This window comes from Pelophylax lessonae, assembly GCF_965119305.1.
Source record: "Pelophylax lessonae genome assembly, chromosome: 10".
Taxonomy (NCBI): domain Eukaryota; kingdom Metazoa; phylum Chordata; class Amphibia; order Anura; family Ranidae; genus Pelophylax; species Pelophylax lessonae.
Genome location: NC_138777.1, coordinates 223,480,651 through 223,499,058, shown reverse-complemented (window position 1 = coordinate 223,499,058; position 18,408 = coordinate 223,480,651).

Below are 18,408 nucleotides of genomic sequence, written 5' to 3'. Positions count from 1 at the left end.
CCCCTTTCAATACAGAGAGACAAGCGTGCCCCCTTGCAATGCAGAGAGACCAGCGTGCCCCATTCAATGCAGAGTGACCAGCGTGCCGTGCCCCCCTTCAATGCAGAGAGATCAGCGTTCCCCCTTTCAATGCAGAGAGACCAGCGTGCCCCCTTTCAATGCAGAGAGACCAGCGTGCCCCCTTTCAATGCAGAATGACCAGCGTGCCCCCTTTCAATGCAGAATGACCAGCGTGCCCCCTTTCAATGAAGAATGACCGGTGTGCCCACCTTCAATGCAGAGAGATCATCGTGCCCCCATCAATGCAGAATGACCAGCGTGCCCCCTTTCAATGCAGAGAGACAAGCGCGCCCCCTTTCAATGCAGAATGACCAGTGTGCCCCCCTTCAATGCAGAGAGATCATCGTGCCCCCATCAATACAGAGTGACCAGCGTGCCGTGCCCCCCTTCAATGCAGAGAGACCAGCGTGCTCCCTTTCAATGCAGAGAGACCAGCGTGCCCCCTTTCAATGCAGAGAGACCAGCGTGCCCCCTTTTAGTGCAGAATGACCACAGCGTGCCCCCTTTCAATGCAGAATGACCAGCGTGCCCCCTTTCAATGCAGAATGACCAGTGTGCCCCCCTTCAATGCAGAGAGATCATCATGCCCCCATCAATGCAGAGGGACCAGCGTGCCGTGCCCCCCTTCAATGCAGAGAGACCAGCGTGCCCCCTTCAATGCAGAGATACTTACCTGCAGCTGCGGCTTCTCCTCAGTTCCCCGCGTCTCCTCGAGTCCTCCCGCCTCCTCCTCGGCCAATGGCATGTGTTTGCCTTTCGGCCTATCAGGAAGCGGGTCTCGGACCCACTTCCTGATTGGCCAGGAGGAGGATCCGTGTGACAATAGCGATTTTTTTATTCGCTATTGTCACACAATGGGTGGGCTCGGGGCGCACTGCTTTGCACCCTGGGTCCACCCTTTTTTGAAGTCTATTAGAGCCTCTGACTCTAATCAGGTGATTTAAAAAAAAAACACTCTGTGACAGTGCCAGGCTGCTGACTCACTCGCTGCTAAACTGACTGAGCAGTGAGGAGAGGCGGCATAGGCGGGGCTTGGCTTGCAACGCCACCCCACCCTACACCAATGGACAGGTGAGGCACAGTCCAGGCCCGCCCGACCCATCATTTTCAGCCATAGGGTGGTCGCGCTGGACATCTTCCAGCCTAAAGATGGAGGCAGCCGCAGTGTGTGAACTGTGTATGTCAGAGTCAGACAGACAGAGTGACACTGCAGATGCGCCCCCCCCCCCCAGATGTTGCGCCCGGTGCGGCCGGCCCCCCCAGCACCCCCCATGCTACGCCACTGAGTGGGACCCATGGTAAGGCCGGCCTTGGCTTCCATAACACCTCAGCAGTGCCACAGGCTGATCGCCTCCATGCCACGCCGCATTGATGCAGTAATTCATGCAAAAGGAGCCCCGACCAAGTACTGAGTGCATTCTATACTGTACATGGACAGACTTTTCACTAAGCCAACATTTCTGTATTAAAAGTCCTTTTTTATTATTGGTCCTATGTAATATTCTAATTTTTTGAGATGCAAAATTTTGGGTTGTCACTAGCTGTAAGCCATAATCCTCAATATTAAAAAAAAAGAAATGCTTGAAATATATCACTCTGCGTGTAACGCATCTATATAAAATATATGAGTTTACCTTTTTGAATAGAATTACTGAAATAAATTAACTTTTTGATGATATTCTAATTTTATTAGATGCACCCGTATATACACACACATATATATATATATATGTATACACTATATTACCAAAAGTATTGGGACACCTGCCTTTACACGCACATGAACTTTAATGGCATCCCAGTCTTAGTCTGTAGGGTTCAATATTGAGTTGGCCCACCCTTTGCAGCTATAACAGCTTCAACTCTTCTGGGAAGGCTGTCCACAAGGTTTAGGAGTGTGTCTATGGGAATGTTTGACCATTCTTCCAATAGCGTATTTATGAGATCAGGCACTGATGTTGGACGAGAAGGCCTGGCTCGCAGTCTCTGCTCTAATTCATCCTAAAGGTGTTCTATCAGGTTGAGGTCAGGACTCTGTGCAGGCCAGTCAAGGATCCAAGGAAGTTGGCTCCCTTTAGGCTCATCGTACTCATACAATCTCTGTAAAATCAACTTTAGAGCTACAAAAATGATGTAATAGTTGGGCTCACCTAAACTATCCAATCAATGCATATCCAATCAGGCAGGCCTGACTGCACTACAAATTATCTCTCTAAATGGCATAGGTGTGAGCAGCCTATTGCATTAGGGTGTGTACCCCTAAAGCTCAATCACACACGCCTTTCTCTGCAGCCTCAGCTGCACTGGACAGGGAATGAATGGAAAGTGCTCTGTGCTGAGTGGCTTCCTGTTCATTCACCAACTGAAGCATAATAAACACAGTTTGCTATGCTTCAGTTATGAATGAACACGGTGTTTGAGTTCATTTAGAAAAGGAAGGCGCTAGTAAATAACATATTTATTAGCCCCTTCCCCCCACTCTCAATCCTGAAACATCCTTCACAGCAGCTGGGGGAGAAGAGCGAGCAGCATTGCGGGGCGGGGGCCAACATGGGAGAATCCCAGGCAGTAGGGGGAATCAGCACAGCACATAGTGATTAGGGTGTGCCCAGGAAAACCTAGCAACCCCCCCCCCCCTGCGCACGCCTATGTTAAAGGAGATTGTACAATTAAATTGTAATGTGTGTGATGATCTGTGCAGTATCAGCACTCTATGGAACTGAAGGGTCTATTTGCCTTACATAAAGTTACATAGAGTTCAGATGCTACAAGACATGTATCCCTCTACCATCATTGAGGTTTATGTGCTTCCTCAGATTGACCTGTAATTCCTATGGTACACATGATTTCCATATATATATGTGATAATGGTAATACTCTTGGATCTCTTGGATCTCTGGCTCCTGAGGAAGTGGGCTGAGCGCCTCTGAAACGCGTACAAAAAAGAACATATTATAAACCGGCTATACAGTAATAATCCACTAATATCTAGTATGAATTGATGCACAGCAAGCTCTCCAGAGAGGTCTGTGACACACTCACATTATAAATGTGGTTTGTATATACAGTAAATCTCTCCAAAAAGCACACATTGCTTTATAATAGGCATCGTCACCCCTCCACCACGTATGCCCAGGTGGGCACGCAATGTCATTTGCACTGGCACCCACTGCCATTGGTTGTAAATGACAGCTCACTAGGGTGTCAAGTACAAAGCCTGGTCCACCCACCATCCTGACATCACTGACAGATGGTCAGCTACTGACAATGTAGGTGTGAGGTGTAGAAGAAGCTTGCCTGCATGCTCCATGCGTTTCCTAAAGTACAGAATTTGGGGCTGTTCTGAGGTCTGAGATGCATGCACTGGGGCTGATATGAAGTACATGCATTAGGGCTGATCTGTGTTGTGAAATGCATGCATTGGGCTAATCTGAGGTGTGAACTGCATGCATTGGGGCTGATCTGTGGTGTGAACTGCATGCATTGGGGCTGATCTGAGGTGTGAACTGCATGCATTGGGGCTGATCTGAGGTGTGAACTGCATGCATTGGGCTGATCTGAGGTGTGAACTGCATGCATTGGGGCTGATCTGAGGTGTGAGCTGCACGCATTGGGGCTGATCTAAGGTGTAAACTGCATGCATTGGGCTGATCTGAGGTGTGAACTGCATGCATTGGAGCTGCTCTGAGGTGTGAACTGCATGCATTGGGGCTGATCTGAGGTGTGAACTGCATGCATTGGGCTGATCTGAGGTGTGAACTGCATGCATTGGGGCTGATCTGAGGTGTGAACTGCATGCATTGAGGCTGATCTGAGGTGTGAACTGCATGCATTGGGGCTGATATGAGGTGTGAACTCCATGCTTTGGGGCTGATCTGAGATGTGAACTACATGCATTGGTGCTGATCTGAAGTGTAAACTGCATGCACTGGAGCTGATCTGAGGTGTGAACTGCATGCATTTGTGTTGATCTGAGGTGTGAACTGCATGCATTGGGGCTGATCGAAGGTGTGAACTGCATGCATTGAGGCTGATCTGAGGTGTGAACTGCATGCATTGGGGTTGATCTGAGGTGTGAACTGCATGCACTGGGGCTGATATGAAGTATGAACTGCATGCATTGGGGCTGATCTGAGGACTGAAGTGCATGCATTGGGGCTGATCTGAGGTGTGAACTGCATGCATTGGAGCTGATCTGAGGTGTGAATTGCATACATTGGGGTTGATATGAGGTGTGAACTGCATGCATTGGGGCTGATCTGAGGTGTGAACTGCATGCATTGGGGCTGATATGAGGTGTGAACTACATGCATTGGTGCTGATTTGAAGTGTAAACTTCATGCATTGGGCTGATCTGAGGTGTGAACTGCATGCATTGGGGCTGATCTAAGGTGTGAACTGCATGCATTGGGGCTGATCTAAGGTGTGAACTGCATGCATTGGGGTGATGTGAGGACTGGAGTGTTTGCACTGCGGCTGAACATGTTTTGGGTGCGTACCAGTTTTTTGCACCCATAGTTGTGCTGCTAATGGCATTTTACTCCTCCATTTATATATCACACTACCATGTGACATTGATGAAATTGCCAAGCCAGTTTTTCTTATACTTGTGAACTTGACACTCGATGTTGAAGAAGCTGCTGTCCCCTGCTTTATAATGTGGACGACTATTTTAACGGCTAACAACACCCAAAAAAAATGTTGGCAGTGCTTTGATGCCACGTTTAGAGATTTGATACACCCAAGCTAAGCTTTTGAGTCCAGGATGTATTTCTTCATTGAATCCACTAGAGGGCGCAAGGCACATTAATACTGAATCAAATGTATTTAAAGTATTCTCTTGGAATGTGGACAATTTACAACCCTGGGACACAAATAGTTCTGCAGAAATGTCAAAGAGAAATTGTGTTAGGGTCCAAATTGCCAAAAAAAAGTTAATAAATAGAGAATAATACGCCTTACTCTAATCAGAATAGAAGAATCTGATTTTGTGGAAGAGATGAAGTTTACCGATTCCTTTTTTTTTTTTTTTTTAATTAAACCTTACCTAAAGACATTTATTTTGCTAAAGCACGGTGCATCATAAACCACTGCAATGTTATTTTTCTTACTGGTTTCATCTTTTTTTTTCTTTTTCATCTCAGCTCACTCCCTGTCTACATGCACTTTCTCCGTGCACATCTCTGCACTGGACTGCCTGCGTAAAGCCCCGTACACACACGCAGATCGTCGTCATACAAATGTTCCTCTTTTCTCCCCGGGATGTCGGTGTCTGTTGAAAAGTGCAAAGACAGCACAAGGACAGCACAAGAATTTTGTCTGCAGACTTCAGCTGACTGCAGAAGTGATGTCATGTAATGGTTAACTTTCCCTGTGTTTTTTATTTTCTGAGCATGCCCAGTCTTGCAAATCTGCGGTCTGTCGGCCGAATTCTGTACTGACAGGCGAACAATCGTCCGTTCTGGTGTCCGCAGACAAAAATTTTCATGTTTGCAAGAAAGACTTTTGTCCGCGGATTGTGCGCAGACATCTGTCGGAGGCACCATACTAACACACATACAATCGGCAGATCTTTCGTCCGCCGACGTTTGTATGCCGACGATCGGTACGTGTGTACGGGCCTTGATGGTGACAATGGTGAACTATACCTGTGCAATGTACGTTACCATGGACGCTCATCCGCCTGGGACACATGGGACATGGTGACAACATAGGGAGGCAATTGGGAGTTAGTTGTCGCCCATAATAACAGGAATTCAATAGAGACCTTCATGGTAGAATCATCAGGTACAGGCATACCCCGCTTTTAAGTACACAATGGGACCAGAGTATGTAAAACGAAAATGTACTTTAAGTGAAGCAATACCTTTTTTCATTTCCTAGGCAAGCTGGCTGGCCACAAATAGGATATGTTGTAGTCCTGGGTCCCCTCACATTGCTCCCTAAGTTTGGTATCCCTGTCACTTATGGTTTGGGAGTAGTGCCATGTCAAGCTGACCAAGACTTCCCATAGACGCCAATGTTAAAAACTGGGAGTAGTGCCATGCCAAGCTGACCAGGCTGTGTCCGTACTCGCAAGTGTATGTAAAGTGAGTGTACTTAAAACGGGGTATGCCTGTATTATTTTAAAGACAGCTGCAGATTTAAGAAGACTTACAATGACTTTCAAAATGAAATTAACATGTTTAATATATATATATAAGATGTATTTTACATTTTTAAATGCTGTGCCTAGGTTGTATCCTTGGAAACACTAGTTAACATAAATCACCTGCCTTCAATCTGCACTGGGTTCCCATAGACTGGGAATAATATGCAGTGTTCTCAAACAGGACTTGCAATGAATTCTCTTGGTTTGTGGGCATAGAGCTCCCTCTTGTGTTTAAAAAGGATAATGTCAGAAATGTTTATGCTTCAACATCAAACCCAAATAGTAAAAAAAATAATATACTTTCCATTACTTTTTCCACTGCACAATCTGTATGTGTGATTATACATGTTCCTATATGTCTACATACTTATTTATTAGGTCTGACTTTTGCATTTGCTTTTTGAGGGTGGCTACGCTAGCTGTACCTGGTCTTACTGTAGGGTTAGCATATCAACTCTCCTTGTGCATTCTTGTTGTGCAGCCAGCACCAGCACATAGAAAGAACAAAAGAGATAGATAGATAGATAGATAGATAGATAGATAGATAGATAGATAGATAGATAGATAGATAGATAGATAGATAGATAGATAGATAGATAGATAGATAGATAGATAGATAGATAGATAGATAGATAGATAGATAGATAGATAGATAGATAGATAGATAGATAGATAGACAGACATATAGATAGATAGAGATACAGACATATAGACAGATAGAGAGGCAGACATATAGATAGATAGATAGATAGATAGATAGATAGATAGATAGATAGATAGATAGATAGATAGATAGATAGATAGATAGATAGATAGTTAGATAGATAGATAGATAGATAGATAGATAGATAGATAGATAGATAGATAGATAGATAGATAGATAGATAGATAGATAGATAGATAGATAGATAGATAGATAGATAGACAGATAGATAGATAGATAGATAGATAGACATATAGACAGATAGAGAGGAAGACATATAGATAGATAGATAGATAGATAGATAGATAGATAGATAGATAGATAGATAGATAGATAGATAGATAGATAGATAGATAGATAGATAGATAGATAGATAGATAGATAGATAGATAGATAGATAGATAGATAGATAGATAGATAGATAGATAGATAGATAGATAGATAGATAGATAGATAGATAGACATATAGACAGATAGAGAGGAAGACATATAGATAGATAGATAGATAGATAGATAGATAGATAGATAGATAGATAGATAGATAGATAGATAGATAGATAGATAGATAGATAGATAGATAGATAGATAGATAGATAGATAGATAGATAGATAGATAGATAGATAGATAGATAGATATAGATAGAGATACAGACATATAGATAGATAGAGAGATAGATAGATAGATAGATAGATAGATAGATAGATAGATAGATAGATAGATAGATAGATAGATAGATAGATAAAAATAGAGATATTAGATTGATGATTGATCTTCTGCATGCGCAGTGGGGAGCCGGCTGTGAAACAATAGGAAGTCACAGTTGGCTCTAACATCCAAGAGGGAATCGCCTGGGATGCAAAATCCAGCAAAGGATCAGCTCCAGTGAAGATATCGCTGGACTCCTGGGCTGCAAAGAGTCTGGTAAAAGTCAGTAGCTACAGTATTAGTAGTTGCTGAACTTTAAGTTTTTAAAACAGGACTGAAGTTCCTCTAACCCAGGGAGTCCTCAAACTTTTTAAACAGGGGGCTATTTTACTGTCCCTCAGACACTGTTGGGGGCCGGACTATAGTTTTAAAAAAAATATGAAGGAATTCCTATGCACATATACCTGCTCACTCTGATATTTACACCAGATAGATATGCACATTAAATACCTGCTTGGTCTGGTAAACAATTCATTTCTCCTGGGGGCCTCAGGAACTAAAGTGCAAGCAGTGCAGTCAAGTCCCTGTATGAACCCCTCAGAGATGAAGACCTGACCCCCCCCCCAACCCCCCCCCCAACTAGTGAATGACTACAAGTCCCAGCATGAACCCGTGAGGTCTAAGGGGTCACATTCTTAGATCTCGGGGGCTCATGCTGGAACTTATAGTCCTTCACAATTTGGGGGGCTGTCAAGGCCTCAGCTCTGATGGGTTCATGCTGGGACTAGTAGTCCTTCACCTTTGGTGGGTTCACATTCTTAGATTTTAGGGGCTCGTGTTGGAACTTGTAGTCCTTCACTAGTTAGGAAGGGATGTCATGTCCTCAGTTCTGAGGGGGGTTCATGCTGGGACTAGTAGTCCTTCACTTGGGGGGGGGGGTGGTCACATTCTTAGATTTTAGGGGCTCATGTTGGGACTTGTAGTCCTTCACTTTTGGGGGTTGGTCACATTCTTAGATTTTAGGGGCTCTTGTTGGAACTTGTAGCCCTTTACTAGTTAGGAGGGGATGTCCCATCCTCAGCTCTGAGGGGTTCATGCTGGAACTTGCAGTCCTTCACTTTTAGGAAGTTCATACCTCCCAAAAGTGATGGACTACAAGTCCCAGCATGAACCCCTGAGATCTAAGGATGTGACCCCCCCCCTGTCAAAAAAAAGTAAAGGACTACTAGTCCCATCATGAACTCCTTAGCTCTAAAGCTGTGAAAGATGGACTACTAGCCCCAGCATGAACTCCTTAGATCTCATGGGTTCATGCTGAGGCCTGTTGTCCTTAACTAGTTGGGGGAGGTATTGCATCCTCAGCTTTGAGGGGTTCATGCTGGGACCTGTAGTTCTTCACTGATGGGGGGGGGGGTCATATCCCAAAAGTAAAGGATTACAAGTCCCAGCATGAACCCCTTCTCTTTGTATGGGTCTCTCTGCAGTGCCTGGCTCCCCATGACACACATCCATCATCAGCGCTCAGTCAGCCTCACCTCAGACCTCGAGTCCTGGCAGTTCTTTCCCCTCTGACCATGCCGCCTGAGATGATGGAGGAGGTGGGTGGAACTAAACCCCTTGGGGCAGAGCGAGGGAAGAGGAGGAAGCTAAATCCTCCTCCACTCTAAATGCTGGGGCCTCTGGCTCTTAGTACTCTCATACAGTGGCGGCTGGTGCTCAAAATTTTTGGGGGGGCGCAAAAAGAAAAATGTAATAGGTATTGCTTCGCGCCAAAAAACGCAGTAAAAAAATTGCGTGACTTTGAAGCTGTGCCCCCTTCAATGCAATGAACACTGTGCTGTGCCCCCTTCAATGCAATAAACACTGTGCTGTGCCCCCTTCAATGCAATGAACACTGTGCTGTGCCCCCTTCAATGCAATAAACACTGTGCTGTGCCCCCTTCAATGCAATAAACACTGTGCTGTGCCCCCTTCAATGCAATAAACACTGTGCTGTGCCCCCTTCAATGCAATAAACACTGTGCTGTGCCCCCTTCAATGCAATGAACACTGTGCTGTGCCCCCACAATGCAGAGTTCAGCGTGCATGCCCCTTTCAATGCAGAGCGCCACAGCATTGTCCCCAATCACTGCAGAGCGCCACAGCATTGTCCCCAATGATTGCAGAGTGCCCACAGCATTGTCCCCCAATGATTGCAGAGTGCCACAGCATTGTACCCCAATGATTGCAGAGTGCCCACAGCATTGTACCTCAATGATTGCAGAGTGCCCACAGCATTGTACCCCAATGATTGCAGAGTGCCCACAGCATTGTACCCCAATAAATGCAGAGTGCCCACAGCATTGTACCCCAATGATTGCAGAGTGCCACAGCATTGTATCCCAATAAATGCAGAGCGTCACAGCATTGTACCCCAATAAATGCAGAGTGCCCACAGCATTGTACCCCAATAAATGCAGAGTGCCCATAGCATTGTACCCCAATAAATGCAGAGCGCCACAGCATTGTCCCTCAATAAATGCAGAGTGCCCACAGCATTGTCCCCCAATAAATGCAGAGCGCCACAGCATTGTACCCCAATAAATGCAGAGTGCCCACAGCATTGTCCCCCAATGATTGCAGAGTGCCACAGCATTGTACCCCAATGATTGCAGAGTGCCACAGAATTGTACCCCAATGATTGCAGAGTGCCACAGCATTGTACCCCAATGATTGCAGAGTGCCACAGAATTGTACCCCAATGATTTCAGAGTGCCCACAGCATTGTACCCCAATAAATGCAGAGTGCCCACAGCATTGTACCCCAATAAATGCAGAGTGCCCACAGCATTGTCCCCCAATCAATGCAGAGACCAGCGTGCGTGCTCCCTTCAATTTAATGCACTTACCTGGCGGCGGGTTCTTCCCTCCTCGATCCAGTCCGTCCTCTCTGCGGCGGCGGCGGCAGCGGCGGGAAGGAGAGTGGCTTCTCCCTCCTCCTCCGAGCGGCGGTGACGGTGAGTGACTGACTCACGCACCGGCACCGCCCCCATTGTGACGTCAGGGATCGGATGTCCTGGATGATGATTGGTCCAGGCTGGAGATTGGACCAATCACAGCCAGGATATCCGAAAGTGGGGATGTCCAATCGCAAGGACTTGCGCTCGGGTTACGCCCCCAGAAGGCTGCCGATCGGCGCCTCTTCTGGGACGTAACACCCCCCCCCCCCCCCCCTAGCCACCACTTCCATTACAGAGGCCGGCGAACCCAATTTTTTTTTTTGTAAAACTTTATTTGTTCGCATTGTCATTTTTTTTTTCTTTTTTTTTTCTTTTTTTTAGGGGTAGGGGGGTGGCACCCTGGCGCCCTCTATGCACGGGCCGCCACTGCTCTCATATATGAGTAAAGTGGTGCTGGCTGCGGCGGTGGCGGCCCGTGGGCCGGCGGGCCGGGTTCAGGACTCTCGCGAGCCATGGGCCATAGTTTAAGGACCCCTGCTCTAACCACTTGCCGACCACCCTATAGAAGTTTTACTGCTACAGGAGAGCCGCGCTGCACAGGATCATGTATACAGTGCACCCAGGAATGTGATCACAGCTATTCACTTTTTCCACGTTTTGTTATGTTACAGCCTTATTCCAAAATACATTCAATTCATTATTTTCCTCAAAATTCTACAAACAATACCCCATAATGACAACGTGAAAGAAGTTTGTTTGAAATCTTTGCAAATTTATTAAAAATAAAAAAACAAAAAAAAATCCCATGTACATACTGTAAGTATTCACAGCCCTTGCCATGACACTCAAAACATCGGACGGGCGGTTCGCGAACGCCATCCGCAAACTTTCTCAAATGTTCGCGAACCGCAAGCTCAGGGCGGCCCTTATTCACTTTAATGGCAGGCGAACATTAAAAACCTCCAGGTCATATTTGCAGCCACAAAATACTTACTAGCTGTGCACACATAGTCCCACAACAAGTATTGCTATTGGAAAAGTTGCCATAAAATGTTTATTTTATTTTTTTTCAGCCGAAAAATTATTTTTTTTTTTTTTTCTAAATCAGCCAGAACTGACAGCAGCCGGTAAATACATGTCAAATACATATGGGGTCCATTCACACGTCTGTAAAATATGTCCACATCTGTTCCACAATTTAGTGTAACGTTTACAGACCCATTGATTTTCAATGCCAGTCTGAAAAATGAGGCATTCACAGGATAAAGAAGTAAGTGTCTGCCAGTACAGGCCCCCAAAATTAGCCCACAGGCGTTCACCTGACAGAAAAGAACTTTGCATTCTGTGGCTGGAGGTACATTAGGCATACACAGGATACAGAAGTAAGTGTCGGGCAGTACAGGCCCCAAAAATTAGCCCACAGGCGTTCACCACACAGCAAAGAATTTGGTTTTCTGTGGCTGGAGGTACATTGGGCATACACAGGATACAGAAGTAAGTGTCGGGCAGTACAGGCCCCAAAAATTAGCTCACAGGCGTTCACCTGACAGCAAAGAACTTGGCTTTCTGTGGCTGGAGGTACATTAGGCATACACAGGATACAGAAGTAAGTGCCGGCCAGTACAGGCCCCAAAAATTAGCCCACAGGCGTTCACCTGACAGCAAAGAACTTTGTATTCTGTGGCTGGAGGTACATTAGGCATACACAGGATACAGAAGTAAGTGTCGGCCAGTACAGGCCCCAAAAATTAGCCCACAGGTGTTCACCTGACAGCAAAGAACTTGGTTTTCTGTGGCTGGAGGTACATTAGGCATACACAGGATACAGAAGTAAGTGTCGGCCAGTACAGGCCCCAAAAATTAGCCCACAGGCGTTCACCACACAGCAAAGAATTTGGTTTTCTGTGGCTGGAGGTACGTTGGGCATACACAGGATACAGAAGTAAGTGTCAGCCAGTACAGACCCCAAAAATTAGCTCACAGGCATTCACCTGACAGCAAAGAACTTGGCTTTCTGTGGCTGGAGGTACATTAGGCATACACAGGATACAGAAGTAAGTGTCGGCCAGTACAGGCCCCAAAAATTAGCCCACAGGCGTTCACCTGACAGCAAAGAACTTGGTTTTCTGTGGCTGGAGGTACATTAGGCATACACAGGATACAGAAGTAAGTGTCGGCCAGTACAGGCCCCAAAAATTAGCCCACAGGCGTTCACCACACAGCAAAGAATTTGGTTTTCTGTGGCTGGAGGTACGTTGGGCATACACAGGATACAGAAGTAAGTGTCAGCCAGTACAGACCCCAAAAATTAGCTCACAGGCATTCACCTGACAGCAAAGAACTTGGCTTTCTGTGGCTGGAGGTACATTAGGCATACACAGGATACAGAAGTAAGTGTTGGCCAGTACATGCCCCAAACATTAGCCCACAGGTGTTCACCTGACAGCAAAGAACTTTGTATTCTGTGGCTGGAGGTACATTAGGCATACACAGGATACAGAAGTAAGTGCCGGCCAGTACAGGCCCCAAAAATTAGCCCACAGGTGTTCACCTGACAGCAAAGAACTTTGTATTCTGTGGCTGGAGGTACATTAGGCATGCACAGGATACAGAAGTAAGTGTCGGCCAGTACAGGCCCCAAAAATTAGCCCACAGGTGTTCACCTGACAGCAAAGAACTTGGTTTTCTGTGGCTGGAGGTACATTAGGCACTCACAGGATAAATAAGTGTCGGCCATTACAGGCCCCAAAAATTAGGCGTTCAACAGAAATAAAAGGCCTTTTATGCCGCTGTATTTACCTAAGAAAGGGGCCATGAATTGTTATGGGTGGTGGCGGATATTTGTGGGCTGTCATGAGGAATTTGAATCAAACATGGTCTACTGGTCACATGTGTTGAATTCCTCCAAGATCCATGCCTCATTCATTTTTTAAAAATGTGAGGTAGTCAACACGGTCGTGAGCTAGGCAAGTGCGCTTATCGGTCACGATCCCCCCTCCTTTCGGACAGGACACTGGATGAGGGGCAAGCCAACAGTTCCATTGCAAATTCTGCAAGCTCTGGCCAGAGGTCAAGCCTGCCAACCCAGTAGTCCAGGGGTTCATCACTCCTCAGAGCGTCCACATCGGCCGTTAACCCAATGTAGTCGGACACCTGCCGGTCTAGGCGTTCCCTGATGCTGGATCCAGGGGACAGCTGTGGATGGGTCGGCTGAAAGAATGATCTCATATCAGAAGTGACCAACACATCTTCAAACCGCCCTCTTCTTGCTGGCGCTGTTGGATTGCTACCCTTAACTGTTTCTCTGTGAGTGGAAATTCCTCTGCCAGCGCATGCAAAAGCAGAAAGCAGCATTTCCCGAAGAAAGACCTGGAAGTCCTGCATTCTGACAGCCCTCTGTGATGGTGGTAACATTTCCACCACTTTTTGTTTTTTACCGGGGGTCTAAGTACGTTGCCACCCAGTACAGGTCCTTGCCCTTTATGCTTTTTATATGCTTTTTATATGGGGGTCCCTCTTAAAACACTGGAGCATGAAGGCCCCCATTTGCATTAAACTGGAAGCGGTGTAGTGGCCTGGCTCCTGCTCATCATCCAGGATAATGACGTCCTCGTTCTCCTCCCCCCATCCACGGACAACACCAGGGATCCCAGAAAGGTTTAAAGCATGCTCTTCTTGCTCCTCCTCATCCGCCCCGGCACAATCCTCCTCTGACTCCTCTTCAGACTCCTGTTGTTGACTTGTCTCATATGGAGTAGCCCCCCCTGGGAATTCATCCAGCATTGCTACTTCCTCATCTTCCTGCTCCTGCTCCTCGACGGCTTGATCAATGACACGACGCAATGCACGCTCCAGAAAGAAGGCGTAAGGTACGATGTCACTGATGGCGCTCTGGCTGCGACTGACCAGTTCGGTGATCTCATCAAATGGCTGCAGAAGTCTGCATGCGTCACGCCTGAGCAGTCACTGGCGCGGTGAAAAAACCTAAGCTCCCCAGAACCTGTCCTGCCGCAGCGTTCATACAGGTAGTCGTTAACTGCACGTTTCTGCTGGAGCAGCCTATCAAGCATATACAAGGTTGAGTTCCATCGCGTTGGGCAGTCAAAATAAAGACGTCTGACGGCCAGGTTGTGTTGCTGCTGAATGTTAGTAAGGCGAGCCATGGCTGTGTAAGATCTTCTGAAATGGGCCGAGATTTTCCTGGCCTGCCGCAAGACGTCCTGGACCCCAGGGTATTTGACAACGAATCCCTGCACGACCAAGTTCAGGACGTGTGCCATGCATGACACGTTTGTAATTTTCCCCTGTTTCAGCGCGCTCAGCAGATTGGCACCGTTGTCGCACACCACTTTACCAACTGTCAAATTGAGCGGTGTCAGCCACTGATCTGCCTGTGAACGCAAAGCTGAAAGGAGTGCAGGACCAGTGTGGCTCTTGGCTTCCAGGCACAACAGATGCAGCACAGCATGGCAACGTCTCACCTGGCATGTCGAATAGGTTCTGGGGATCTTGGGCGGCGCAGCGGAAGAGACGGTAGCAGCGGAAAAGGAGGAGTCAGCCCAGGAGGAGAGGGAGGATGGAGGAGGAGAAGAAGAGGCAGGCCTGCATGCAATCCGTGGCGGTAAAACCAAATCTACACGGGTGCCACGGGTTACATGCTTGACGGCCGTCAGAAGGTTCACCCAGTGGGCAGTAAAAGTTATATATCTTCCCTGCCCGTGTTTGCTAGACCACGTGTCTGTGGTCAGATGTATCTTGGCACCGACACTGTGTGCCAGAGATACATTCGCTTGCCACTGAACATGGCCATATAGCTCTGGGATGCCCTTCTGTGAGAAATATTTTCTTCCTGGGACCTTCCATTGTGGTGTTCCAATGGGCACAAAAGGCCTCCGAGTCCACAAGTTTATATGTTAGTAGTTGACGGGCTATCAGTTCCGACAAGTCAGCGGTCAACCGTTGGGCAAGAGGGTTATCCAGGGTCATCATTTTTTTACGCTCCAACATTTGAGCCACGGAAGCCTGCCTTTTTCCATAAAAACTTGAGGACGGCATGATGGAAGGTGAAGTGGAGGACAATTGTGAGGAGAGAGGAGAAGGAGAAGAGGCTGGATGGTGAGAGCCTGGAGTGTGGCTTTGTGGGTTCTGATGGCTTTGCTTTCACTGGGCTCGGTGATGGGAGTCCAGGTGCCTTCTTAAGGCAGTCGTCCCTAGGTGAGTGTTGGGCTTACCGCGACTTATGCATTGAATGCAAAGGCTGCAGATGGCAACACTGTTGTCAGCAGCGGACAGGTTAAAAAAAGCCAACACTGCGGAGCCATGTGCCGGCGTCCTGGGAGCGCCAGATGTGACCGTATATGGTTGATGGCTCGCTCCTGATACATTAACAGTCTGATTTGTCCCTCCTGTGCAATGTAAGTTCGGCCTGCTTCTCCTCCCTATCTGCTGGTCCATCTCTCCCTCTGAACTCCCCTCCTCTTCCTCTCTCGTGGGCACCCACGTGACGTCCATAGACACATCATCATCCACGTCACCTTCCCCACCACTAACATTAGAGATCTCAGAGTAGGCAGCAACAGCGGGGAGCAACATCCTTGGGCTGATCTGGGTACTGTCGTCAGACTGCTGAGTGGCGGCTGTTGCTACCTCCTCTTCCTGATCTGATGCCAACAATGGCTGCGCATCGCAAATGTCTTGTGATGGATCGGAAAATAATTCTTGTGACTCAAGCGGAGGGTATGTGGTGTTGGTGGTGGTGTTAGTGGCGGTGTCTTTGCGGGTGCACACAGCAGAGAGTGAAGAGGGTGCGGATAGAGAGGATGAGGAGGGTGCAGAAGAGGAGGGCTGAGTGAGCCACTCAACCAACTCTGGTGCATCCTTTGACGTAATCGAACGCACCTTCTGCAACTTCCCACTTTAGCTCCGGCCTGGTGCTCCTGCCCTACCCCTACCACCCCTGCGGAAGGGCCTTCCTCTTCCTCTGCCTGTAATTTTTTAAATGACCCTGTGACAAAAGTCTCTAGAGAAGCACAGTATATGTGGAAGAAGGTATATAACACCTCTCTTCAATCTGTCATTTTGGGGGGCCACTGGTTTATCACACCAGTTATGAAAAATATTTTCTAGTAACTTTTGTCACTGTGTGTAGCAGAGTTAACACAGCGAAAGAGGCAAAATTTCTGCAGTACCCAAATACACTATAATATGCTTTCTATATTAGAAAGTATATTATAAGTGTATTACACCCCTATATAGTGCACACCAAAGAATAGTACACCTATACCAGTATACCTATACACCTATACCTATAAAGTCCTTGAAAGGACTTTTGTGGACCTATTACTGAGCGATCTGTGTCACTAACAGTCTGTCTCTGCTTCCCACAGCAAACCTCTCCCTACACTGACAAAAGACAGAATATAGATAGTACACCTATACCAAATACCAGTCCTTAAAATGACTTTTGTGGACCTATAACCGAGCAATCTGCCTCACTGACAGTCTGTCCCTGCTCCCCACAGCAACCTCTCCCTACACTGACAAAAAGCAGAATGTAAAATGGCAGCCAGATTAGGTCTATTTATAAGGTAGGGGGTATGTCCATGTGCTGAAATGTCCTGTACCATCTGATGGATGTGTCATGGGTCAAAGTTCTTCACAACGTAAAAGAATATGGCAGGCGCGAACATCGCCATATGTTCGCATGATCCGCGGACAACGAACGAGCAAAGTTTGCCGCAAACTGACCACCGGGCGAACCGCAAGGCCATCTCTAGTCATGACTGCAGCTGCCGCCATTGGCCTGGTATAACTGCTTCAACCCAAGGATGTAGGGGTGCGTGCTTTTGGAGGAGATGATTACCTGCGCATTTTGATGCAATTGCCGTACGATTTTCTGCATGGAAAAATGCGTGTCTACTTTCCGCGTGAATGGCTCTGCCAGAGTGACACATGTGTCATAAGGGCGCGCTTTTGCAAGCGTTCACAAAGCACTCAGGTGTGAATGGGGCCCAAAGGTGAACTCCGGGATCAGCAAATATCCAAATATATTCCTCATGTGGATTCCTCTTGGATCTCTGTGAGCTTTGTGAATTTTTCCAGATCTGTGCAGTAATCCAGTGTGAGACTTCCTGTAATAAAGACCGCTCACTGCTTCTCTCTCTCTTTCTGCAGGGTGACTGGTCTTGTCTCCGCCCCCTCCTGTAGTGGGTGGGGCCTGCTGGGGCTCTTCCCACAGCTCCGCAGCTGTACAGCACAGTGATGATGTCACTGCTACTTTTACAAGGCAATATCTGTGTTTGCAAATACATTTGGAGGATTTATATGCCTTGCGGCTATTTGAGGATTTAAAATCACTTACCGGCTGGCCCATAGTAAAAATACATCATTACTATGACGTTTAACACCGGTGTTATGGCAGCTACCATAACCCCAGTATCATTTTTTATTATGGGCAATTCTGAGTAGCAAAAAAGTGGTCATGCGGGCGAATTCACCACAGGATCACTTTCAGAAGCGGCGGGACACGGGGGACTTACCTCACCCATTGGTAAAGCCCAAGGAGCGATCCGATGCGTTCATCAGGTTCATCAGGTGGGCATGGAGACAAGCGAGGCCACGATGGCCGCGACTCATCTCTATCCCCTCTGGAGGACTGGAGCATCATCTGACATTATTCATTGGGCCAAAATAAATATTTTTTTATTTTGGTAAGTACATTTTTTATTTATTTTTTTGCTTTTAAAGGTAAAGAAGAGATTTGAGGTCTTTTTTGACCCCAGATCTCTCAATAAAGAGGACCTGTCATCCTTATTTCTATTACACGGGATGTTTACATTCCTTGTAATAGGAATAAAAGTGATCAAAAAATCACATAAAAGTAAAAAATAAAATTAAAATAAATAGGAAA